The 26757-nt window shown below is 37.2% G+C and overlaps 1 protein-coding gene and 1 long non-coding RNA gene across 6 annotated transcripts in view; one reads left to right on the plus strand and one right to left on the minus strand.

The window, feature by feature from the left end:
- LOC132771466 (uncharacterized) overlaps positions 1 to 14859 on the plus strand; it is a 71523-nt gene extending 56664 nt beyond the window's left edge. Inside the window, exons 2-4 of the long non-coding RNA XR_009631073.2 lie at positions 4903 to 4948; positions 7048 to 7124; positions 14244 to 14859. This is a non-coding gene — a long non-coding RNA (uncharacterized lncRNA). The remainder of the gene's footprint in view (positions 1 to 4902; positions 4949 to 7047; positions 7125 to 14243) is intronic.
- A 1848-nt stretch (positions 14860 to 16707) lies between these two features.
- Positions 16708 to 26757, minus strand: part of RBM26 (RNA binding motif protein 26) — a 63189-nt gene continuing 53139 nt past the window's right edge. For 2 of the 5 annotated variants that reach the window (XM_060769514.2, XM_060769512.2), the window contains one exon: positions 16708 to 25563. The gene's annotated coding sequence lies outside the window, so the exon portion shown is untranslated. The remainder of the gene's footprint in view (positions 25564 to 26757) is intronic. The other 3 variants (XM_067466867.1, XM_067466865.1, XM_067466866.1) reach the window with 3 other exon arrangements.

The raw sequence follows: 26757 nt of genomic DNA on the forward strand, positions 1-26757 counted from the left end.
CACAAATACAAATGTCAACAAAACAAAGGATTGTTACATTCACATTTAAAATAAATAATTTGTTTTCTTGAAGGATGAAAAAAAATCTTCACGTGTGTGGAAATAGTCCTTGTGTCTTTACTACAGACAAGTAGATTTCAAGTCCTTGCACAGTAAATGTCCCATTTTCTTTATTACACAAGAATAGACTCCAACATTCAACCAAGGGAACCCATTTTTTTCAATTTTAAATATGGGATACCTCAGAATGCTCCATTACAAAATGTCTATATCCCAAAGACAATGATACCCAAACAAGATCACAAGTTAAAGAAGTACTGGTGGGAAATATCAAGATGTGCTAAAACTACAGAATTGTAAAGAATAAGATGAGTACTGTCAACATACAAAGAGCAATATATATTGATGAAAGTGGTCAGACAAGAAACATTGCCTACTTACTGTGGTTGTGAGTCTGAAGAATGGCAGTACTATGCACCTAACATAAATTGGGGTGCATAGATAGATCATAGACACATAGAATCCTAGAGCTGGAGGGGACCTTGTGGGCATCTGGTCCAATCCCCTGCCAAGAAGCAGGGAAATCACATTCAAAGCACCCCTGACGGCCTCTGCTTAAAAGCCTCAAAAGAAGGAGCCTCCACCACACTCTGGGGCAGAGATATGAATGATGAACCTGGTCAGACACAGGAGTTCCACAGAGACAATTCACTTGCCTTGTATAGGGGAGAAGGAGACATCAGAACCATCTATCTGGGACAATATAGCAAAGATGAATGCAAGTGAAAGGAAAAGGAAAGAATTGCTGCAAAAGAAGAAACAGTTTCTATGTGTGTGAGAGAAATGACCAGTCATGGGATTGCCATCAGGAACATATCAACGGTGAAACACCACTTTAATAGATGAAGTGTTGCTGGATGAAGGACATGTTTGTGGATGTTTTCATGAAGCTGTTCCTCAGAGATCATCAAGAAGATGTATGAGAGATTACTTTTGTGGACATGGCATTGAAAACATGGACAATATGCTTGCTCAAGTAATTGTGTGCCTGCAGAGGACAACTGACTGTTCTTTCTTTGGCTTGTCTGTTCTGTTGCTTCACCATCATTGCACGACAGCTTCAAGAAAAATACAGGGAACAAAATCAACCTCTGTACACGGCATTCATTGACCTTGCAAAGGTATTCAACATAGTGAATCAAAGTGTTCTTTGGACCATCCTCCAAAAAATCGGGTGCCCTGACAAATTTGTGAACATCCTGCGGCTCCTCCATGATGATGACATGATGGCAACAGTCTTGGACAGCAATGGCTCTCCAAGTGACCCATTTAAGGTGGAATCAGGTGTCAAACAGGGATGTGTTATTGCCTCAACCTTATTTTCCATCTTCATCGCTATGATACTTCATCCTGTTGATGGGAAGCTTCCCACTGGAGTGGAAATCATCTATCAGACAGATGACAAACTATTTAACCTCAGCAGACTGAAAGCTAAAACCAAGGTTGCAACAACATCTGTTATAGAACTCCAATATGCTGATGACAATGCCATCTGTGTACATTCAGAAGAAGACCTACAAGCCACTCTAAACAACTTTGCATATGAGAAGCTCAGCCTGTCATTGAACATCAAGAAAACCAAAGTACTCTTCCAGCAGGCACCAGCCAATCTGTCTGCAATGCCAGAAATACAGCTTAATGGTGTAACATTAGAAAATGTTGACCATTTCCACTACCTTGGCAGCCACTTCTCCACAAAAAGTCAACATTGACAATGAAATACAACACCGCCTGAGCTCTATGAATGCTGCATTTTTTTCAAATGAAGCAGAGTGTTTGAGGGATACCAAGGTGCTTATTTATTTATTTATTTATTTTATTTACTTTGCTTATATACCGCTGTTCTCAGCCTGGGGGCGACTCACAGTGGTGTACAACATAGGAGCAACAAAATTCAAGACACAGTATAAAAACAATTCACAATCCAGCAATTATACAAAAACATCGTCATTACTACGAAAACCATTCAGCGTCGTCTCATCGTCCAAACCACAATCCAATATCATAAGGCTATTGTCCTCCCAACCCTGATATATGCCTGAGAAACGTGGACTATCTACAGATGTCACATGCAACTCCTGGAATGATCCCATCAGCGTTGCCTCTCAAAAATCCTGCAAATCTCTTAGGAAGACAGGCAGACAAATGTCAGCATGTTGGAAGAAGCAAAGACCACCAGCACTGAAGCAATGGTCCTCCACCATCAAGTCCGCTGGACCGGCCACGTTGTCCAAATGCCTGATCACCATCTCCCAAAGCAGCTACTCTACTCCGAACTCAAGAATGGAAAACAGAATGTTAGAGGACAGGAAAATAAATTTAAAGATGGGCTCAAAGCCAACCTTAAAAACTGTGGCATAGACACCAAGAATTGTAGAGCCCTGGGCCTTGAGTGCTCTAGCTGGAGGTCAGCTGTGACTAGTAGTGCTGTAGAATTTGAAGAGGCATGAATGGAGGGTGAAAGAAACGGGCCAAGAGGAAGGCGCATCAAGCCAACCCCGACCGGGACTGCCTTCCAACTGAAAACCAATGCCCTCACTGCAGGAGAACTTGCAGGTCAAGAATAGGGCTCCACAGTCACCTACGTACCCACCACCACATACACCTGGAGAACAATCTTACTCAGACAACAAGGGATTGCCTAAGTAAGTCTGTCACTTCACCACCAATCGATTGATACTTTTGAGCTTTGTTCATTTGTCCCATCCTCCTCTTAGTCATGTCTCCTATGGGAGAAAGCCACACCTTTCTCTTTCTCCCTAAACACAGTTGACTAGTAAACTTTGTTCCATCAGAGATAATATCTTTTTCATATGTCTGATGATTTCAAATACTGGAATTCAGATAGAGAACTGAATTTGATAATTCAATTGAACTGCAAACCTGTACTTTTTTTTTTATTAAGAATGAGCCTCACCGAACCCATTAGATATAATTATTTACTAGATATGAAGAGGTTTGCAACATTACCTTAGATAAAATAGTGTTTGAATTCAATTGAGAGATTGATTTGCATTTTCCTAATGGATAGACTCAACCAAGGAAAGCCATGGTGCTGAGTCCGCAATATCTGAGTGGTGCTGTTGACGACAGGATGACTTGTAGGTCTCATTTATAGGATCACCATAAGTCAAAGTTGATGTGAAGGCAGCCAACTAAAACTAATATAACAGTTAGAGCAAACTTATTTTCTAGTCTTCTAAAGGGAAGGACCCTAATAAATTTATTCAAATTACAAGGAAAGTGGGTGATTTTGGGATCCCTTCCTACACTACAGTATAAATTGAGAGCTTCCACAATTGCATCTGCCTTTTAAAATAAAATGGAAAATACAATTACAGCTGCATCCTTTAGTTGTTTCCCAAAACTTTAACTAAATTCCATGTGCCTTGAGTTTGCTCACATGCTATTTTGAAATATGGATGGGCTTAAACTAATTGCCAAACATTTATACCTTCTCAAAAGTTTAGGAGTGCATTAGAGAACAACCTTCCCTTTGTACTAAACTGCTGGAGTACATGCTTACTGGAAGTAATTGTTTCTTGAGATGATAAAGTGAAGTATTTTTGGAGGAGGCTTAAAATAAAACTCTTTAATTAGTAACCATTATCTCTCGAATAAAAGATTCATTGGTACTAAGTCTTTAAGTCAAACTAAAGAATGCATTTGATCCCTACTGAGCCTCCAAATGTAAAGTTTAAAATGGAAATTAATGTAGTTTGTTCATTCATGAGAAGTCACACTCCTGTTGCTAGTTTAGATGGTGTTCTTTTTTATATAAATACAACATCCTTATTTTTAGGTACTATCCATGTCTGATGCGCTTCTCCTGAACAATTTATGTCTAGTTATTTTTAATATGGGAAATCCACATGGTGCCTGTATGCTTCATGTTCACATACATAGGCCATTGACAAAGACAGTTTCTGTGGGAGAATCTCCTGAATTACAATGACTTGGTAAAGTAGAAGGCACAGAAGGCAGATTCCATGCTCTCTTTTCCCACTACAGCTCTCTATGTCCTATCTCAAGTACCTCGAGTGAATTGAATTGCTGGGAAAAGAAGAGGAATCACTCAAATTCAATTCACTCGAGTGAATTGAATTGCTGGGAAAAGAAGAGGAATCACTCAAATCAGACTAGAAGTTAACTTGAGTGGGTCTTCTGTCCCCTCTTGCAGTTGCATCCCATTCCTTATTGTTCAGAGCATTCCCTCAATTCCCCAAAGAAACATTTTCAAGGATGCTGATAGCTCTGGGAGTTTTCCTTCTGTGAATATTTTTTAATTTATTCTAGGACCATTATCAGAGTTACTCTTCCTATTCCAGTGTTTCCCATAGACGAAAGAATTCAACTAGATCAAGTGTTGCAGTAAACAGGAATAACACTGCACAAAGAAAAGGATGTACACATGCAACCATGTTCTCTATGCATGGCATCATAGTGTCTTGGCTTCAGGGCCAACCTACCATCGGGTAGAATACAGCAACAACCTCAAGCAACAGAAATGGATCTTTTCTTCAGGGCCAAACTTTTCATAAGGCAGTTCTAGTTATTGAATGGATACTTCAAAGAATACAACCAACTGAGCATTCATTTTGGCACTAGTGTAATATCTTCACAGAATTCTGGTTGATATTTGGAATTGATAAGGAATTTATACAATTTTTGAGACAGTACATAAGTTTCATGGGACCAGGATAGGTTTCCATTCTTACCCCAAGAACCTACCATCTCAAATAGCTTGCGTGTGCAGATCTTGCATGCTTTTTGCCAGTTGCTCCTTATCACAGGGCATTCACTATCTACCTTTTGCATTATAATTGTTTCCATTTTTCATAGGTGCAGGGACTGAGGTCAAGAGTGTGGACATTCCTGTATAGAGAAGGTAAATGATGGAGTTGAATTTGAGCCTATAAGTCAATGGTCCAAGTTCAGCACTCTGTGGACCATTAATAGCTTTAGGCAAAGAAAGCAGTAACACATGGAAAGTTATTGTACCTAAAGCACCTACATTAACTAGGTGTGCTGGATATAAATCAGATAACTGCCATTCCATATACATATTACAATAGAAAGGAGCAGATACACACAAGAAAGGCAATGAAAGGAAAATTGGAGGATGAAGATTAGAGAAGAACAGGAGAATCCAAAGCGGAGTCTCATATAAACCTTATTGGGAATAGACAGTTCTTCCTTCCTTGAGTTCTTGGTAGATGAGCAGTAAGGATGCAAACTTTTTCAAATGTTGTTTTTGTGGATAAGAACAAACATTTTTTATCTCTGTGTTGTGAGAATGCCCAAGAAATCGACACAATTTGAGGACTATTTGCAGGTTAGGGTTTATTCTGTGAAAAATAAACATAAAACAGTCTTTTCTACACAGAAATATTGTTTCCTGCATAGGGGAATACTTTCTGTGCAACCCAACACCCTAGAACACTTCCACATTTTCACACAGAATAAATTCCAAACTACAAAAATTCTTATCTATCACAGTTTTTTCCCCCCACTGGGAATAAAATATTATTTCCTCCCTTAAACATGGTTTAGGGGCCAATGTCTCAGGCCAAATTGTTCTGTATCTAGTCTGTCAAATGTTCTCCTTTGGATCATTTTCCTCTGATGAAGAATGTGCTCTTTGGTTATCACTTGTGGAGAGACACTATGTTGTGTTCAATAGATAAAAATCTAGAAATTGATATATATATATATATATATATTTTAAAAACAGTTTTAAGGAGGAAAAAGAAAAATTTATTTATACAAGTGAGATGAATTTGGTCTTGATCAATTTAAATAATCAACAATAGAAGATTCCAACCCTTCAATTTACATATATATTCTAATAATCCCTGTTTAAAAAACTCCCAGCAACACTGGTCTATTTGGACTGTAATTTCAAAGGAAAATATGGCTAACATAAACACACTTAACATTAATGCTCTGTGTAAGAATAATGGCAAATTACCTACTTTTGGAGAGCAAAAGACAGATGAGATCTCAGTTCACTTTCCTGATATTTATTATTTATTTATGACATCTATATGCCACCCTTCTCACCCCGAAGGGGACTCAGAGCAGCTTACAAGATATATTCTGCATACATACAATATATTATATTGTTAGCATAGCAAAATATCAGTATTATATATTACTGTATTGTACTATACCATTATATTGCATTATTATTAACATTACATGTAATATAAATACAAATAGTTTTGACATCTACCCTTGAATAAAGAGATCCCCCCCCCAAAAAAAACAAAACCAAAAAAACCAACAATATATGGTGTAAGAGAATACATTTCATTTTACTAATTCCTGCCTAATTTTCTAGGCCTGTTCTCTAATGCTAAGATACAGGGGGATAGATTTAAATTTAACATTAGAAAAGACTTCTTACCAATGAGAGTGGTTTGACAATGGAACCAATTGCCTAGAAAGGTGGTTGTGGGTCTCCTTCTCTCCTTCAAAAATAGTCTAGATAACTACCTGCTAAGGAGGCTAGCAGATGTTCCTGTAATGATCTGGATGTTGGAGTTGGTGGTCTAGAAGTCCCCTTCCAACTCTAGCATTCTATTATTATATTTAATTTTGATTTATTGATTTCACTTTCTTCAGTGAATTACTATAACCACAAATACACAACTGGCAGTTTAAAAGTACTCTTCTTCATTATTTTTTAATAAGAAACAATATATGCACAGCCCTAACCTGGACAGGAACCACCACATATGGAGTCAGGTGGGGTTTTAAACTTTTTACCCAAGCTGCTTCTTATTTCAAGATTTACTCTTTCTATATGGAAGATAAAAGGAGAAGCTCCTCTGATCCTCCTTTTCAGCTGCCATGTCTTGGGGATGCAGGCTTGGAATAAGATTTGCAGGGGAAAGTTAAGCATGGCACATTAATTCAAATTTGTGGTGCCATGCTGCATGCTTGTATGTAATGTGTCCCATGTATTTTTCTTTTTGCTCTCAGATGATAAGTGAATGTGTGTACAACTCAAACTTCAGCAGGACGAGAAGTATATGAGACTTCCTCCAATGTTGTCTAAGGTAAAGGTAAAAGTTTCCCCTGACATTAAGTCCAGTCATGTCTGACTCTGGGGTTTAGTGCTCATTTCCATTTCTAAGCTGAAGAGCCGGTGTTGTCCATAGACACTTCCAAAGTCATGTGGCCAGCATGACTGCATGGAGCGGTGTTACCTTCCCGCCGAAGTGGTACCAATTGATCCACTCACATTTGCATGTTTTTGAACTGCTAGGTTGGGAGAAGCTGAGGCTAACAACAGGAGCTCATCCCCATCCCATGGATTCGAACCAACAACCTTCCAGTCAGCAAGTTCTGCAGCTTAGCGGTTTAATCCACTGCACCACCGTGGGCCCTAATGTTGTCTAAGAATAGCAGAATTCTTATTCTGGTAGATGTAATAAGAAACAATCCAAGAAGGATCTAAATTGCAACTTTGTCTATGTCGCTATGTTGGTCTCCGGGAAATAAGGGAAATTTCAGTGTCTGCAATCCCATTACAGAAAGGATGGGCTACTAAGACTTACAAGATTTCTTTAAAAAATAATTAAAATGTGGTTCTACCTAATGCTGAAAACGGAAAGTCAGTTATAAGTGAACGATCAACTGCAATATTTAAAAATGCTTTTTTCCCCTTGTACTGCTTTCCATCCTTCTCCCCAAAATATCATGCAGAGGGTTCCATATTTCCCTGAAAAAGAAAACTGCCCAACAGCTGATCGTTGCCAGTCTTTTAAAAATATGACTTATACTCCCCGAAGCTTTGATGCAAAAACAATAATTAGATAGAGGTCATCTACATCAATACTATAAAATTGCAAAGAACAATATCCCAGGTAATTGGTCTTGACCAATGTAAATAATGCCCGTCCCTTTTATTTACCTTTAGTTTCCTCCCATAAAGAGCCTACTGGGCTGGAGGAAGTAAGAGCCTAGCAAAAAACTGAATCCCCATCTATCAGTATTAATCTCACACTTTACTGAGGCGCCATCCATTTATCTTGCAGACACAAATTAGAAATTCAAGAGTTTTAACAAATGAGCCTGCAAATGTAAACTTATTAGGCCATATATTTTTACTACACACTGTGCAGTGCCCTCCACAAAGCTGTCCCTTCAGAGAGTGTTTTTCTATTTTGTGTTATTGATGGCAGCTAACTAATCACATTTTTAATGTTGTCTTTGGGGAGGGCTGTTTGAGTGCATGGGCAAACTAAACTACCCAGAATAAATCTACCTTATTAAATGGTTGAAATTATGTGTCTTTTACGATAAAGAAACTCTCGAGCATTGTTACATTTGCTAACCTGCTTCTTCTCCCCCCAGAAATCAAAGAGACTTGGATTAATTAAAATAATACATCAAAACTGGGGATTGTACCAAACGTGTCTGGGTATGAGGGAACAGACAAGAAAAATTGGTTAATTGGTCTCTTTATCCCTATTCACATGCCATCTCCACTGAAACCGGCTAGCCTTTAAAGAAAGTCTTAAGGCTAAGCAAACTGAAGCCAACAAGGAGCCAAAGCACAAAGGTTTTGGATCTACAATGGATACACCTATTTTTATTTTGTGAAATAATGCCTGATTATTTCTCTTAATTACTGCAACCAAGGCCTAAATCAAAGGTTAGAACTGTATGAGCTGCAACTCCCAGCCTTCTTCATCATGGGCTATTATGGGGATGGCTGCTAGGAGCTGAAATCCCACCAATATATTTAGGGTTTCCCAATACCCATACTTGGGCAAAATCAAATTTCTAGGCTCATATAAAGCTGATCTAGCTGACCTGTCCCAACGCATCTCCCTCTATGAACAATTTAAGATCTTCTGGAGAGGCTCTGCTCTCGATCCCACCTCCTTCACAGGTGCGGTTAGTGGGGACGAGAAACAAGGCCTTTTCAGTGGTGGCCTCTTGGCTCTGGAATTCCCTCTTCAGTGAAATTAGATTGGCCCCTTCCCTCCTGGCCTTCAGGAAGAACGTAAAGACATTGCTATGGGACCAAGCCTTTGGGCAGTAAGTAATGCAGCACAAGGAATGAATAAGAAATAAGTGCAATTTGACAACCAGAATGGCTTCAGACTATGATTTTGGATCACATGATTTTAAATGTTAATATTAAGATGTTTTAATGCTCTGTTTTAAATTGTCTAAATGTTACTTATATTTATGTTTAATTGTTTTAATTTATAGTTATATGTCATTGTTTTAGTTATATGCTTTGATTGAATGTATGCTGCCATTGAATTTTGCCATTATTTGATGTATATCGTTTTGAGTCCCCCCCCCCCCCCCCCCCCCGTGGTGAGAAAAGCGGTATATAGATATAGTAAATAAATACATCCACTCAATGGACCACCAATGAATTATCTGGCCCTTTCCTGATAGATGTAACTAAATTAGATTGAGTCTTAAGGATTAGACAAAAATTAATCTTAAAACCACATGTTGGAGCACTTGTCTAAATGTATAGTAGTTAGATCACAGCTTTAAATTTGATTTAACGGGCTTGTTTTTTTCTCCAACATGATATTTTCTATAACCCCCATTATTCCCAACCATGGACACACTACCTGTGGATGATTGGGTTGCAGTCTACCATGTTTGAAAAATGCCGAATTGGGGAAGGCTAAAGTCAGTCATAACCCTTCAGAATCCCTTGATGTAAATCAATTTTCCCATGATCCAGACATTTCTCCACTCCTTCTTTCTCCTCTTACTTTCCTTTTGATCAACCATATATGGAGGGAGAAATCAACTTTTATAACACTATTGCAGGCATGGCATCTAGTTGGCAAGAACAATGGGGAAAATGACTATTTATTATATATTCTTTTCAGTTTGGGAGCCTCAAGAATCAAGGTAGCATATTCTCCTATTGCATTTTAAGTTATTTTCATGTTTGTTATTCTGTTATACATATAATATGGACATTATGTAATAGTGATCTGATAATGATTTGCATTTTTCAACAAGTTCTAGAGGAACCATACGGCTGTCTAAGCAGCCTGACCAATGACATCTGTTTTGTATAATCTCATTATTCTTAACGTTGAACAAAATGCTGTAATTATTCTAGAAGCTTTTATGACTTTGTGGAAGGGCTTGTTAAATCATTTTAACCAACGATCTGTAGAAACGCTAATTACCATTTTATGACTCCCATCCCAGCAGCAAATACAAACATGGACACGATTGAAATTTTCATCATAATATATCAATGATGTGATTTTTTTCCAAAACACTGGTCAAGTAAAACAGGACTAAGGTAGCCAAATTTAAGCACTTGAGCTTATAGTGGTTTATCTCAAATTCTTAATAGTGAGATCCGAAGGGGGAATTTCACAAAGCTTGGGAAAATGTACCTTAATGGACTACTGTTCTCAGAATCCCCAGTGGCCAAAATGTTGATACGCTAGCACTCCACCAGGGAACTACCACCCAGAAATCCCATGTAAGGGAGGAAGGGAAATGGAAGCAAATTGGTAAATAGTCACAATTGTCCAGGTATTCTGTATCAAGGAGACCTCCATCCTGATTTTTTATAATTCCCTTTCAGCCTTGTTGACACGTTGCCCAAATCTATAGCTACAATTGATTCCTATTTGACAATTACGGAGTAAGGATACAACAAAGAGAAAATTAATGAAGTAACTATCATGTATGGTGTGGTTTTAAATTTTTGGCCTTCTATCAATAGTAGAGCCCCATGGCACTCAGCAGATAAGAGTCCAATGCTGCCGATGACACTTTGGATTGCCAAGATAGAAGTGATCTCAAGAAGGGAGCTGTTGACTTTTCGTCAGCCCAAAGGGCTATGTCTATTGACTCTACCCAACTCTCCAAAGGGAGAACTCACCCATGTGCAAAGTGGGCACCTTGTTTTTTAAACTGCTTCAGAGTCCCAAACCACTTTAATTCACTCTTGTACACAGTGTTACATATTCTGTCTGTCTGACACTAGCAATCCCAAATCCAGAGCCCTTCCTCCTTTAAAGGAGGCCCAAAGTGTGTATCTTTTGGCTTTATGATCCTAGGGCAATTGGTAATTTCAGTTACGTTTGCTTTTTCATGTGTTGGGAGTGGTGAAGAGAAGCAACTTCTCTACAATTGCTCTTGTGGTGATAGGATACGCTCACGGGGTCATGAATAATCTTCCTGGGAGACAGGGTCTTCATTTCTCATTGACCCATGATGTCATGGATGACTGTACATTTTGCTTCAGGTACCCAACTATCTTGGGCTGGCCCTACAATGATCCGAAGTCAAAAAGAAAAATCTTACTGTTTGCGATTCATGTCTGATCTCTTGGGATAAGCTTCTACAAAAGGTGTTACAGTAAGAAATTATGACTAGGAGTTGAGTAAGGAAGAGGGTAAGAAAGCCCTGCCCCTAAATTCCCCTAGTTAGACGAAAGTCAACTTCTTGCAGGGGAATAGATTTCCAACAAGAGATGCATGACCGTCACAAATCAAAGCACATAGGAGATGCTTGCTAGTTTCAATAGACAGAGGGAGAGCAAGCATTGGGGAAAGAGGTTATTTGCCCAGGTAGGCAAGGGAAAATGAGAAAAATCCCTGCACAATACACAGAGGTACTAATGGAAGCAGGAGAGAGGACTGCTGTTAATCAAATGTCAATAGATGTCTAATAGGAGGATAAAAAGGAGCTGTACATTTGAGACCTAGGGGAACTGCACAAAACAGTTTCCCACTAATATTTGTTCAAAAATTAAATGGATTGTTAGACTTTGCACATATTTTATGTCAGCTTTGTCCAAACATTCCATGAAGCAATTTCAAAATCTGGGCAAGAAAAAAGAATACCAGAGAATCCTCTAAAAGTGAACTCAGATCATTATTTACAAGCTCGGGAAGCATTAAAATGAGACAATAAACCAATGTAAACTGTCTAAATTATCTCATTCTTTTACTTCTGAGGCAATATACTTGTGTTAAAATATCAGATCAGTCATTATCTTAGTACTACTGAAGTGCTGTTTGATTTATACAATAATAGTACGGTTAACAATAGTGAAAATTACAATAATCTCACATCAAAACCAAATTAGAGCCTGAAAAAAAGAAATAGAAGATATCAAAAGCAGTCTGTCCAAATAGAAGCTGTTCAATATCATAGAAACAGGAGGCTTTGGTGGAGTTTGGTTCCAGGACACCTCCACAAGCATACAGACACACGTTAATACCAAAATGTGTGGCTTCCCAAGTCCCATTATATACAATGGTGTAGTAAAACAGTGTCACTTTATAAAATGGTTTGATTTGGGGAATTTTTAAATATTTTTTGCAAGCTGTGGATGGTGGAATCCATGAAAGTAGAATCCATGGGTACAAAAGGCTGATTGTACAAAGAAAAAACAGTTGATACCTATTCAAACACTATTCTTTATAACTTGCTCTTTTAACAAAAATCACATACAGAAACATTGTGTTTCTCTTCCTTCCCACATGATGAAACCACATGGATTATAAGAGATATGCTTTTAGTTTAAACTTGCATGAACTTATCAATGGAAGAGTTTAATTACTGTGGATTCTGAAACAATCAACAGAGCAATACTATTTTAAACAGTACTGAACCGAATGTATTGTATGTCATCCAAAGATCCTCAGATATAAAATTTTAAATACAAAAAACCTAAATTTTAAAGAAACATGTTTTTCAGTAATTTTTAAGGCAACTGTTTAAATAACAACATATTAAGAAATCAGGTGAGGGATACACACACTTCTATAGCTGCCCTTCATAAGTTGCTGTTAGGTTTTTGCCAACTCTTTATATATATTTATAAGATAAAACAGTCTATCAGTTAAAAATACCTCAGAGCTTTTATTCACGATAGACCCTCTAAGTAAGGGGGAGATCCGTTTACACAGAATACATAACATGTAATATTGGAATGCCACAAGTAGGAACAATTCATATAACCTGGGGCATCACATACAGATGTCTATATTATGCATCTGTTACTGCTGGCACTATAGAGGGATGCAAAATGGAGTAGGTAGGACTAGTTTAACCGTTAAATTTTAAGATTTGGATGCCTGGACATGTGGGGACACCCTAACATCGTAATCTAAAGAGTGACAGTGTGGGTGTGTTCTGAAGGACCAGCTGAAAAAGTTCTTTACCTTCTGTTTTAATGCACTCACAAATAGTATCCCTAGAACCTTCTGAGAAACACAGTCTTGGGTGGAAGGAGGATTCTCTCTCTTTCTTCGCAGTCAACAGAAAGGTTGCACAACTGTTTCTTGTCATATGTGACACACCCATGGTGAAATCCTCAGAAAATTAAGGAATTTTGCAAGGAATCTGCTTACAGATTTGGAAAGGAGAATTAGAATGCAGAACTGGTGGAATGGAGAAAGCAATTTTGACTGATTCCCGCATGTCACCCCATCCACCCAAATGTGGCCAGATGGGTCTCTGCCTTTTCCCAAGGTTTTTTCCTATTTTGATCACATGCATGGGTCAGGAATCCAGTACAATAAGACCATTAAGCCAAAGGTTAGAAATTAATTCCCTCACCTAAAATGTTTTTTTTTTCTTAAAAAAAAAGATATTTTGAGACAGGCAACCAGAAATATTAAAATATTTTATATCTATATGGTAATAAAATTTCTCAGAATATTAATCTAAAATGCCAGGCTGTTTGTTTAAATTAGCAGTGGATTTAATTAGTAACTTTAGCAATACATTCTAGCACATAGGGCACATAGAATGAGAGGGAAGAAATAGCAATCCCACCCAGCTCACAACTGGAAAAAAAAATCAATTTAGGGGATATGACGGCAGTTGTCTTACCAGGTTTTTAATTATGTGTTTGTTTGCCAAGGTGGCCTAATTTAGTCAAGTAGATGAGGCAACATTAAAAGCTGGTAGGAGAGGTAAGTAATCCCCAGGGTGGGCAGCTTGTGCAGACAGTTTAAAAAGGTACCCGTACAGTTGCATGAAGCCGTGGAGAATTTGAGAAGGGGGTCTGCATGATAAACAGCGAAAAGGCAGCAAATCAAATTTTTCACAATTAGTTGAACAACAACTGTGACAGGTTCAGCGCTTAACGTTTTCATTTGTGTGCTCAAATTTGGTTATCTGTCCTCTTTTATGCAAATGTGATGTGACAGGAGAAGCTGAGAGCACTCAAGCAGGCCGATCACTCACAACAGGAGCCGGAGCCACACAGCTGAGAGGCCTGGATTAAATGGACTGAGAGCTGATGGAGAAGTGACAAGGAGGAGCGGTGCAACTCTCAAGAAATGATTTAAAACTTCCCCGGGATGAGGAACGGAACCCACGGTTATAACCTTTAACGCCACTCTCCCATATCCCTAAGCAGAAAGACACAACTCGAATATATACCAATTCTTGGTATACTTCATTAAACCTGATGCGTTTGTCCTCAATTAGGAAGTGGAAAAAATACATGATGAAAATTCTAATAATTGGGTTATGCATCTCCTTAAGTTTCACTTTATGGAAGAATGCTTGGGGAGAGAAAGAGGAAATAGTGTGAACAAAGAAAAAAGGTGTTAGCTCAAGAGTACTGCATCACAATATATAAAGCAATTCATATTAAACTTAATATATTTTTCCATGTATAGATTCAGCAATAGAAATGGTTCAAGCAATACAAACAATTGGCCAATCAATTTTATGGCACATCAAAGAACGCAATGATTATGATGCCTGATTAAAGCGGAAAGGGTATTTGCAACCCGATCCTAAATCTCTGTTCCAAAACCGTGCATTGGATTTTGTTAAATACTGCAATGAAAGAAAAGTTCTGTTCAAAAGAAGGTTATCTGGATAACATGACAGACGATTAAGTGGATCAACTTTTTATAGTGGATTTCATTCATTTGTTGACAACAAACACCCATTTGTAAATATAAATCAAAGGGGAAGTTGTAGCTGGATTTTCTCCATCTTGATCAAATGGTGAATATAGTCATGACACAATAGATTGCTAAGAGGTTGTCTACATAGAGCCCAAAAATGTACTCACTCCACTTCAAGTGCTTTAGAAGTGCATGATGTTTAACCAATATCACAATGGAAATGCTTCTTTTAGGTGTTAATAGCATTTTTAGGAAACACACTTTTTGTCTTGAGTTTTAGAAAAGACTATTTTTTACACCTATGTCAGGATCCAGATGGAATTGGAGGGAAGCTAAGTGGACAGATTGGTGAGTCCAGCAAGTTTTGTGTGTTTCACCATTTGTGTGTGTGTTCCATTCAGTGCAGATTATCAAAGGCTAGCAGGGTTTCTGAAATTGAGGCATCCCTTTCAGAACCAACAAATGTATGTATAGATGGGAGATCAATGATCATGGCGGGAAGGGTCCCAAAATGGTTTAACTTGTGTCAGCTTCAGTGAGTGTGACTGTGTGAGCAGGTGAGTGTGATTGTGTTATCAAATGCATAATTAAGCTAATGAATGCATGTACCCTCCTTCTGCCTTCCATGTTTGTTCATCTTCCCATCTGAATGAGCAAAAGAATGGCTGATGGCTGATGAGGGAGATGTGGATGCACACACTCTCCCTGTCATTCTCATCCAATCACCTTCCCATCCAAAGTGTGGAATGTGCCCTCACTCCATCTTTCTTGCCCGATCTCACCCCTCTCCCCAATCAGGAGGGTGTGCACGCTTTCTGGCTCACTCACTCACATAGGTGGAGATCTGCATAAATACATTATTGGTTTAAAAAAATGCTGACACAAGGTAAACCCCTTTGGAACCCTTCCCACCATGATTTTTGGCCATCTCACATTTCCTAAGGTCAGAACAATATTTTGGGCCGATTTATGCCTACGAATAAGTGACCCAGAATTTTGGGGTCAATTCTGTGGCACATTTTTTTCAATTTATAGAAAAGTATATATAGTAGATACTTCAACATCTTTTCCTAAGATTTACATGCCACTATTGGAAGGCTCCCACTTCTCTGTGAATAAATCCCATCGAACTCAAGGAAGCCTAGAAGTCTGTAGTTATTTCAACTGCTCTACCATCTGGGGTACTTGAGGTAGAATGCCATAAAACCATGCCAAGTGTATCTCATTCACTACTATTACAGTTTGGGAAAATGGGATTTTAAAAGTGGCATTCAAAGATTGGACCTAATAGAGCACCAAGTCTGAACAGATTACAAAACAGACAAATAAAACCCCTCAAAATCATTAATACATTGCCAGAATAAAAGCCAAGTCTAAAGACTGCCTATCTAGTCCTTATTCAAGTATGTACATACTCTCAAAGATGTTTATCTTCAGGTTTTCATAAGATCAAATTCTAATGTACAATTAAAATTTAGAAGTTTAGCTGCTGGAGAGAGAAAAAATAAACTGCTAATACATAAACCATTTTATGCTAATTGAGAAAAGTACTCCACAAAGCAATTTTACAGATCATGAATGAATAATCTTGGTTTCCAGTTAAGAAGAATCTTAGCTACCAGCTAAGAAGAATCTGAAGATGGAAGGAAAAACAGACAACCTTCTTGGTTTTAGAGAAGACTGTGAAAACCTGAAAAGAGTGAACATATCCTGAGAACATTCTGTCATAACAAAAAGTTGAAGACAGCACCAAAGTAACTAAAAATATTTATTAGAAAAATATAGGAAATCAATTTTAAGAGTTTTCTGTAAAAACCAAAATAACACAATCCATTTCTAAGACAGAATTAAGCAAGGATCATTGCAATGTAATCATTACATATGTGCGGTCAGCAATATAACACATTGTGGAAGAATCCCAAATTTCCCTTTTGAGCACACATGGAACTTGGAAGGGAGGGGGGACTTTCAAAATTAAAAACTTTTTGGATTTGGAGACTTAAAGCAAGGAACCATTTCAAAACTAGTGGAGCATAAGAAACATCTCATCCTTTGTAAGAAGCAATTTATAGGATTCTAGTATTGCAATTAAGTCTGTGTAGGAAGACAGAAGGAAATATCAATCAGGATACCTAGTCATAGTCACAGCTAAGCATTAAGTGCTGTCTCCCTGGCACACTAAGGGCAGAGACACACTAAACCCTCCTTTCCTCACATATTGGCTTTGGACAAGAAAGTCTTGTACTGGCAACCTATATAGGGAAAATAGTCACTCTGGGGTGCTTGAGGTAGAATGCCATGAAACCATGCCAAGTGTATCTCATTCAACTGCCTTCTTCAAATATTAGCTAGCCTGGCCTCCAGAATCCACAGGCACAGAAAAAGCTGATACCCCATCTCCCCTGAAAATGGGATATGATGGAAAGGACTTTAGCAGCACAGACTGAACCTAATGGGGTGATTCAAAATGAGGAGAACCAAGCAAAAATGCCTCTCAGCAAGAGATCAGAACTAATCTGATGCCAGTGTGCAAGACAACAGCACCAAGCTTGCCTGTAAATTAGTCTCACTCAATAACCTTTGGCTCCTCTATGACATGTTTACATGGAATGAATGAGTGTACACATGTTGTTTTATACAAAACTTTAGATTTGAACATAATTCAAAACTTGATCAACAAAAGATCAAAGTTAAAAAAAGCCTTATTTTAGGAAGGGGGAAATATGTGTATTCATTTTCTTTTCAGCCAGAACAAGACAAAGAGAATGCTAGCTCAAAGGGATCCAGTGTAGTGGGTGGACATACATAAATGAATAACTGCATGTGAGCTATTGCATAGGAAACAGGTAACTATGGCAAAATTCCTTCCCTTCCCTTTTCAGTCTTTCATGCCACCTAAAAAACACAACCAAATGGTTTCCCAAATATGCCAGAACAGTCTTATGGATACCCAAGGGTTTACAACAGTTGGGAAAATCTGTCCTCGATAAAACTGAATCCCCTTGTTCTGTCAGTGAGAAAGCATCACTGAAAATTGCCCTTTGCAACTGCTTGCTTGCACCTCTCCCTCTGAACTCCTCATAATATCAAGACATTTAATATCAGCAATTCTTCAAGTCTGAGCCAGAGCGGGTGCCCACTTCAAAATCAGCTGGGAGTCATCCTTCATGTTCAGAAGAGCAGAATCAATCTTAATATGCAGAAGGACGGAGTTTCAAAAATAGTGCTATTAGCTGTGCAACTGTATGACAGCAACGCCTAGAGATGGAAGACCAGCAATACAGATTTAATAGATCCAATTAGGTAAAGTTGTTTATGTAATCCAACACAAAAGATAAACCATTATGAAAGGAATGCATCTTAAACCAGGCAAGTAATCCCAACACATAACCATAAGTATCATCAGCATAAATCTACTAATGCATTGATATTTCAGAATAAGTAAACTCTCTACAAACTGTCCAGTGACAATTCTATTGAGCAGAGAGAGGGGGAAAATCAGTTCAAGAGCACCTGCCCCTGATGGGATCAAAATGGACTGAAATGCCCTTAAATTCTCCCTTGATTTTTCATATGCTAATAAGGGCAATCTTGTCCTAACTTGAAGTAATGCCCCTCTTCTAGCTCTTCTCATGTTTGGAAAAAAATGTTATCTACAGTCACTATTGTTCTATTTATTGATTCAATATTAATACATTAATCTAATAATGTTATTAATGTATTTTAAATTAAAATAAATAATAGAAAGAATAAAAATTAGTGTATAATTGTTATCAAATTTTCAGGACAATGTACAGAATTCATTATAACAATTAAAATTAGTATATTAAAACATAGTAAACTGGACATACTCAATATTAAAATCATCAACTTTTTGCTCAAATAAGATCTGAATATGTAACAAAACACGCATCAGGTATTACACCTGGCATATTGGACAGGAAAGGATATTCCAAATATGAGGCACCCCAACAGAGCAGCAGAGTTGTCATCTGATAAAGCTAAGAAACCACTACTTGAGTTTTGCTTCTAGCTGTGTCATCTTCCATGTTGCTTTCTGGAAAATATATGGCTACTTAGACTGTTGTCATTGAAGCATGGAGAAGTCTGAACAAATCCCAGTGGGAAGATGTAGCTAGAGCAATGTTAGAGCTGATATGTTTTTAGACTTGTAATGTGCCCCTTCCATCTTCTTAGTGCCCCCCCCCCCCCTCTATCAGTCTTCCCCTACTCGGTTCCATACCTGTTCCATTAACCTGTTAGTTTAAACTGTGATTTTGAACTGTTTTATAATCTGTTTTTAATAACTGCTTCACTGGGGACCTGTGTTTTCCTTCCCAGGGCACTTGTATCCCACTTTGTGCTGGTCAGAGACCGTAATAAAGTACTGTATTGTATTGTAAGAAATTACACCTTTGTTTGTGATCATAAAAATATATCTAACGTGCACTAACAGTGACACAGAAAAAGAGGTCCATTAAATCAAATTCAGTGCAAATGTTAACAGGTTAAAAGCAATGAGGGTTGTATGATGTGTCAAAGATATAACAAGATAATGTGAACAATACATGAATCTATTATGATATGTTAAGGGAAATATATGAGAAAACAAGATATTTCTCTTGTGATCTGTGGGATGTGTATTATTAGCACAAACAATAATACTTCATCTACCACCTGTTGGGTTATAGGAGAGGAAAATTTGGAACATGATGGTTATAAATAAAACCATTACTTATAACTATCAGTGGGAAGTAAAGGAGTAATTCAACAGGCACAAAAAGAATTGGCTCATTTATCCAATATTGAGATTGATACATAAAGCAGAAGAGCTAGCAACAATGTTGATGCGTTAGAATTACTATGCTCTGTAAAATCAATTTGATGTGTTGTTTCTTCTAGTCAGTATGATTTCAGCCAGCGTTAATGATATCTTGTCTAGGAAAAAAACAAATAGCTGTTACCAACAGAAGGAGAAATTAAAACTGGAGATACAGACAGATTTAAAAAATGAATGATGTAAGAACTATGACAAGCTGAATAAATGGGGAGAAAAAATAAAGAGAACAAAAAAGGTGGGATGAGAATTATGGAGAACCATTTGCCTCAGCTGTCTCTAAACTATTATTATTCCCAAGTATAATTTCTGGAGCAATCAAAGATTTTTTTTCAGTATTTTAAGATATTCAATCTTGCTATTGGTTGTTGTTTTGATCATTGTTTTAATTTTGTTATAATGCTGTTGTTTTGATTTTCTTTTGTTTTATATTGTTGTTTTACATATTAATATGTTATGTTTTAACGTATTGCTGGGCCTTGCCCCATGTAAGCTGCCCCGAGTCCCTTCGTTTTTAAGTTATTATTATATTATTATTAACACTCTGGAAAATGTTTTCTACTGTGGTCTTGAAGAAGAAAGTTTTAAAATATTAAAAGAAAATACTAATTCAAAAACTCTTTAAAAACTGCCAAATGCCAAATACAAAAGCACATGGCAGAAATTTTAATGCATCCTTTAAATTTCTAAGAAGAATGGCCATGTTTACCTGTTGGAGAAGCAACAACAACATATATTACAACATGTCAGCAACTCACCAATTTATTACGGAATAAACTATTGTGGATCAGAGCTGATTTCCCCATATGTGTGGACTACTGTTTAATTAGCATCTTTTTTTCTTGTAAGTTGGAAGGTAACATTTTAAATTTTATTTTAAATCATCTGCATAACCCAACAATATTTGACGTGATTGCTCCCATTTCAAAATAAGTTTGATACGAACATCAAGAATGTATTAAAGCTTTTAGTATGAATTCTATAGTAAAAACTGGAGAAATGAAACAGATATATGGAGTGACTGGCTAGCTATGAAGATAGACTCATGACAATTGGCAGCTTATAGGAAGAAAAGACAAAATTTCACCTAGAAAAACAGAATAGAAAATTGCACAGCTCTAGACTCCCTCTCTGTAGAATCAGCTATTCCCTTTTCCAACCATGTTGTATCTATGTGATGTACTCTCTGCAGCCACTAAATGTATGAAGGACAGATGATGCAGTGTCGGTGTAGATAATAGACCTTCCTATTGGGAATTAATAAAGAGTGCCCTCAGTGCCTTCCAGATCATGACACCATAGCCAACTATAGATTTTCCAGAGAGCAAAACAGCAATTGACAATGTTACGACTTTCCTCTAGCAAAATGAATTACAATCAATTTTTTGAACGTCTTTCAAAGCGAAGTAGAAAGGAACTTTAAACTTTTCATGGAAAGTTTTTACATGCAGGTTTTGCAATGATGTAGATAGAGATTTTCACCTAGCTACATAAGCAGTCACTCATTAGATTAGGCCAACAAGAAGAGGAATTAATTGAAGATGAGTTGGTAAGTGCAAAGGAAATGAATTTTGTTCCATTCATGTAGACAGAGTGCCCCCTAGCCCTCAATCGAAAAAGTGCACATATAATATTGGTTAACTTTAAAATATTTCATTTTTCAGATCTGGATTAAAAATATTGATTTTGTGATAAGTAAGGAGAAAGACCTACAAAGGAAGGATATTTCTGAAAAAAAATCCTGTATTTTCCTTGTGATATTCTTCTAGAATCTGGCTCCAAACTACAGGACTAGGGCATTGGAATGATTGAATTTTTCCATCAGGAAAAGAATTACCTTGAAACATTTTAATATCAAAATACACCTGTGAATCAACATCACCATTCAAATATATCACTAGATTAATTTGCCATATCCCTCTATGAATCATGAACAAATTGGGTTTGCAAGGTTTTGATTTTTTAAGTTTATAACTGTTCACTCCGCACTATGTTATACCTCTGATGGAACAGCACTGTCACCATATAAATCTAAACTGGAAGTACTGTTTCTAGTCACTATATAAACTGTTCTCATTTTCAGTTAAACCTGTTTGAATCTTCTCACATTTCCTGCCAACTCAAGAGTAACAAAATATAAAAAGAGGGTCTTAGCACTGTTGCTATGCACCCTCAAGCCATTTCAGATTTAGACAACTCTAAGTAAAATTATCACAAGGTTTTCTTGGCAAGATTGGTCAGATTTGCCATTTCTTTCTTATGAGGCATAGAAAGTTAGATTTGTCCAAGATCACCCACTGACTTGCCATAACTGAGCAGGGATTCAACCCTTCTGTCTCCCAAAGGCCTACTCAAATTGGGTCTTTGACAATTGACTCTTCTCTTTTTTTTTTTTGTTCCAATGACTGCTACGTTTGGCTTAACTAGCATTCTGTCTATTATAGGGAAGTGTGGCAGGAAGTCAGAGCCAGATACTTTCTAAATATTGATCTTGAAATAAAGCAAAACAAGGAGCTCGCTACATGGTCATTACACTCACTTCCTTTCAATGTGTAGTTTTATTATACTGAGTAGTATGCAATTCTAAAGACTTCGTCAGATAGTTTTCAAGCTGTTTTCATGTGTGGAGCTCCATGGAGGTCATTACATGATGTAAGGGCACTTCTGGTGGGACTACATGGTGCTCCTTTTGCTAAATGCATGGAAACAGAGCCCAAAGACCACCTGCAGGAGTTGGTTCTACTCCAACTTCAAACTGGAGAAAGCAGGGAGACAACAGGGAAAGGTATAGAAAGGACATGGGATGGCTGGTCACCCCAGAAAACTGGGAAAGACAGTAGGGAACGGAGTAACACGGTTCACTCTCCTCCCCCCCCCCCTTTTTTTGGTCGTGTCAGGAGCAACTTGAGAAACTGCAAGTCACTTCTGGTGTGAGAGAATTAGCCGTCTGCAAGGACGTTGCCCAGGGGACGCCCGGATGATTTGATGTTGTTATCATCCTTGTGGGAGGCTTCTCTCATGTCCCCGCAAAAGGAGCTGGAGCTGATAGAGGGAGTTCATCCACCTCTCCCCGGATTCAAACCTGTGACCTGTCAGTCTTCAGTCCTGCCGGCACTGGGGTTTAACCCACTGCGCCACCGGGGGTTCCTGCTTTTCCCCAACCTATCTGATGAAGTCTTTAGGTATGCCATGCTTCAGACAGCTTACAAGAACTGACCCATGGATATTGCAATTGCCTTAAAACTGCTTTTTCTCTTCCTGCCCCCATCAGTTTTGTGAAAATTGATATGGCAGCTTCCTTCTTCAACTGATTATCTGAACATTTGGGGGGAAATGAAACACATTATGAGTGTGAGTTGAAAAATGGCTGCCTAACACAGAACTGCCTGACAGGAAATGTGAAACTGCAAAAAAGCTCAATAAAAAAATTCAGAATGATGCCAAAAGGGACTCAAAGAATACTTTTTAATCACTTTTGTCTGATTTGCCAACCACAACATTTTCTAGACAAACCGGACCTGTCTTGGTTCATTATGTCCTAGGAACTACTAAATTAGAATATGGCAGCTAACTTTACTGGCTATCTACTGTAATAAAAACTGAACTTTTATTTATTACTATAGTTATTGTATTACTTCCTGATCTTTTATTACAAGAAATATCAATAGTGTTTTCCCCCCAACCTTTAAGGGGTTCTATAGTTTTGGGATAACTAAAGAATTGCTTTCTATGATGATTATTGCTAAAATTGTTTGTATTTTTCTGCAAGCCAATGAACTGATGTGAAAAGTGGCTTGTAGACAAGAATTAGACAAGAACTGGAAATGAACGTATTGGTCACAGTACAGACTTAAATAATATACATAACCCCATGAAATACAACGGGAAAAGCTGGAAGTGTAAAACTAAAAACATTTCTGAACCCCAGGAAGAATTACCTCTTCTCAGAATCACAAGACACCCTTGTTGCTGCTTAATTCTTTTTAAAACAGGACAATCCTCTTATTTTGACTAAATATTTCAGCCAGAATCCAACTGAACGAACCTTTGTTACAATATTTTAAAAGTTTGCACATAAAGAAGCATTTATTTTTTTTGATAAAAGCAATGTCTTATTACATGAGATTATTCAAAGGGTAAATAAGTCCAAATTCATGTGAAATTCAATCACAATTGAAGACTTCACTGTATCCTGACAGAACCTGTAGGGAAGTCACAAAGCCAAATTTGTTCCCAATCAATTAATCTGTGGCCAATAACTAATTACAGTCACTTTCCTACGTTTGTTGGTTTCCTTTTCATGGGATTATTTGCAAGTTTGTAGTTGATGCTTAATTAGCTTGACCATCTTACCTCACCCACTCCTCCTATCTCTCTATTGCTGCCCTGCCAGCAGAACCAGCACCTCGCTCCCATCCTCCACTTCCACCTCAAAGCCTCATCCGGTCATTATTATTAATATTACTTTATACTCCACTGCTTCTCTCCAAAAAAGAGACTCAAAGTGGCTTACAGTAAAACTGATACAATAAAATTTAAAAACATACAAACACTAAAATAAAATTAAATATTAACTGTATTAAAAAAATAAAGTTAAATATTAAATGCCTGTTTAAACCAGCCTAAACTAGCAACCCTAACAATAACTATGCAGAGGCAAATATCATAAAATCGACTGTGCACATTGTGAAGCAGCTCCTTTTTGTTGATCTCTTTGCCAATCAGTTAACTTGTATGTGTCAGAGCTCCAGCATTACAGATGTAAAATGCCGTCAACTCTATGTAAATATTAAAAATATCAAAATTATGCCTATTGTCAGAAAATAATTAACAGTGCTATTTTTAGGAAATAGTTTACCCTAGGGTTTACCCTAATATAACACAGTATTACAAAGCACAATAGTTGTTGTTTTTAAACACTGGGCAGCTAGCAAAATATAATGATCCCTTACCAAGTGACTTTCAAATCAAGTAAATGCAGGTACTGAAACTATTTCAAACTGGAACCTTTGAACTGGAACCTAGATTTCAAATTTCATCTAATAAGGAAGTCCTGATGTTATCTCTCCCTCCCACATAATGAAGTATACTCTCAGAATTAGTAGAGAAGATGTTTGGCATAAGGTTTTGTGCTAACTTTGATTGTTATTACTTAAGAGGTCACAGATAAAAAGATATGATTCCATTTTTTTAAAAAAAATCTTAAATGTTAAGCTTAGCATTAAATTGCGGACCTGACAGAACACTATTCTCAGAATAGAAACCTCAGAAAATTGGAGCATTTGATAAAGGCAAGCAGGGGAGACATACTTCTTTTGTGACCTTCCTTAAATTAATCTATCTTACAATTCCAACCCACTGAGTCTATGCCAATATATAAAAGAGGCAAGTTAGCTATGTCTCTGTCTCGTTACACATTTACCAAAGTGACACTGTGCTAGACCTGTTCCTTGCCCTACATACGATCATGGGTTATCCTTCCTATTATCACTTTCCATCCAGTTATTTGAACAACTTTTTGGAAAAGTTGCATGCTTAGTAAACCAACATGCTTAATTAATATTGAAGGGTACCTTCATTTATACTTTTCTAAAGGCAAAGCATTTAAACATCAATTGTATTCTTGCAGCACAAAATTGTTTTCCAATTCCCAAATGATGTGGACAGAGTAAATATGGTAAGCTGATGTGATGACCAAGTCACATTTCAAGAAGACTCAAAGTACTGGAAAATCTTTGCAGCTGAATACAGCGCTCCTTGGAGGGCTACCTGAAAAAAAAAGAAGGAAACATTTCAAAACTATTCTTGCATTCATTTATAGTTGTTGGCAACATAATGCAACTAGTGTCTTGCAAAATCAACTAGAATTGTGTCAGAAACCAAAACATAGCACAAATGCTAATGATTTATCATCATGTAATATTTTACCATCCATCCTGCTTCTTTACATCCGATGCGGCACAGAATTGTGATAAAGATGTCCTCAGATTTTGGCAGGACTCATAACTGGCTTTCCCCATGAATCCATGCAAACTGCATTTGCAATTCATCTATATTAAACAATTGTCACCATGGACACATGGATTAAAATTAGTCAATATAATGTAAGATCTATAAGAGCACAAGTTTATGCTTCAGATTTCTAGCACTAATAATCTAGCATGCACTTTAGTCTTCTTTGACGATTACTGAAAGCTGAACAATCAAAGCTATTAATTTGCTTAACTAATAGCTTCTTCAGAACCATGTGACTCCCATTCCCACCTTCATGATGTTGGAAGAGTTTAAAGAAATAAAATTGTCATGGTTCCATTGTATACAATTAGAACAATGGTTTAAAAATTGGGGAAAAAATAATAGAAATGGAAGCCAACTTAATCAATTTGAACAAATAATACAGAAGGGAAGGGCTGTAGAAGAACATGAAAACTTGAGAGGTATAATTAGCAAAATTTATAAGATATTAATTGAAATGAATAAGGGAAAAATAAAAAAGAATACCCTTAAGGAGATTTGGGAAGAAGATTTAGGGATAAAAATAAGTGAAACAGAGTGGCAACAATTATGGGGACAAAGACATTTAAAAAATCTATCAATACGGGTTAAAGAAAATTATTACAAGTTAATATGGAAGTGGTATTTGACACCAGTAAGAATAGCATATATGAATAAAAATAACTCAATAAATTGTTGGAGAGGGTGTCAAGAACCAGGAACATATGTACACATGTGGTGGCAATGTAAATATGTAAATAACTTTTGGGAGAAGGTATTTAGAGAAATAGAAGATATAATGAATATTAAAATTGATAAAAGTCCTAGTATAGCTTTATTATCATTATATAATAAGAAGCAATTGAAAAAAGAGGATAAAGAAGCGATAACAAATTTATTAACAATAGCAAGATTTGGAAAAAAGAAATGAATATAGAAATAGAGGAGTGGTATAAGGAAGCATGGAAA

Source organism: Anolis sagrei, chromosome 3 (genome assembly GCF_037176765.1).
Source record: "Anolis sagrei isolate rAnoSag1 chromosome 3, rAnoSag1.mat, whole genome shotgun sequence".
NCBI classification, from domain to species: Eukaryota; Metazoa; Chordata; class Lepidosauria; order Squamata; family Dactyloidae; genus Anolis; species Anolis sagrei.